The sequence below is a fragment of the Pygoscelis adeliae genome, unplaced genomic scaffold (assembly GCF_000699105.1).
Source record: "Pygoscelis adeliae isolate BGI_AS28 unplaced genomic scaffold, ASM69910v1 Scaffold286, whole genome shotgun sequence".
Taxonomy (NCBI): domain Eukaryota; kingdom Metazoa; phylum Chordata; class Aves; order Sphenisciformes; family Spheniscidae; genus Pygoscelis; species Pygoscelis adeliae.
Window position 1 is genome coordinate 4,657,812 of NW_008825076.1, and position 313 is coordinate 4,658,124.

Sequence of the window (313 nt, forward strand, 5' to 3'; positions counted from 1 at the left end):
GATGCGCTCTCCCGGGGTGGAAGGGAGGGAGCGGGCGGGGGCGGGGTGAGGGCGCGGAGGGGTTGGACCCCCCTGCACGTTTGGGGTTGATCGCCCCCCCGGCGCCCAGGTCCGCCGGTGCTAGCGAGGCTGAGTGAAAGAGACTGACGGAATCGTTTTGCTAACTAATGCCGCGTTATTTCTGTCTTCTCTATTGCACCTTAATACCGTTCGCGTTCTGTTTATTGGCGAGATTTTAATTTCTACAGCAAACAAGTGCAACAGGTTTTTGCTTTTTTTTTTTTTTTTTTTTTTTTTTTTTTTGTTTCTGAAT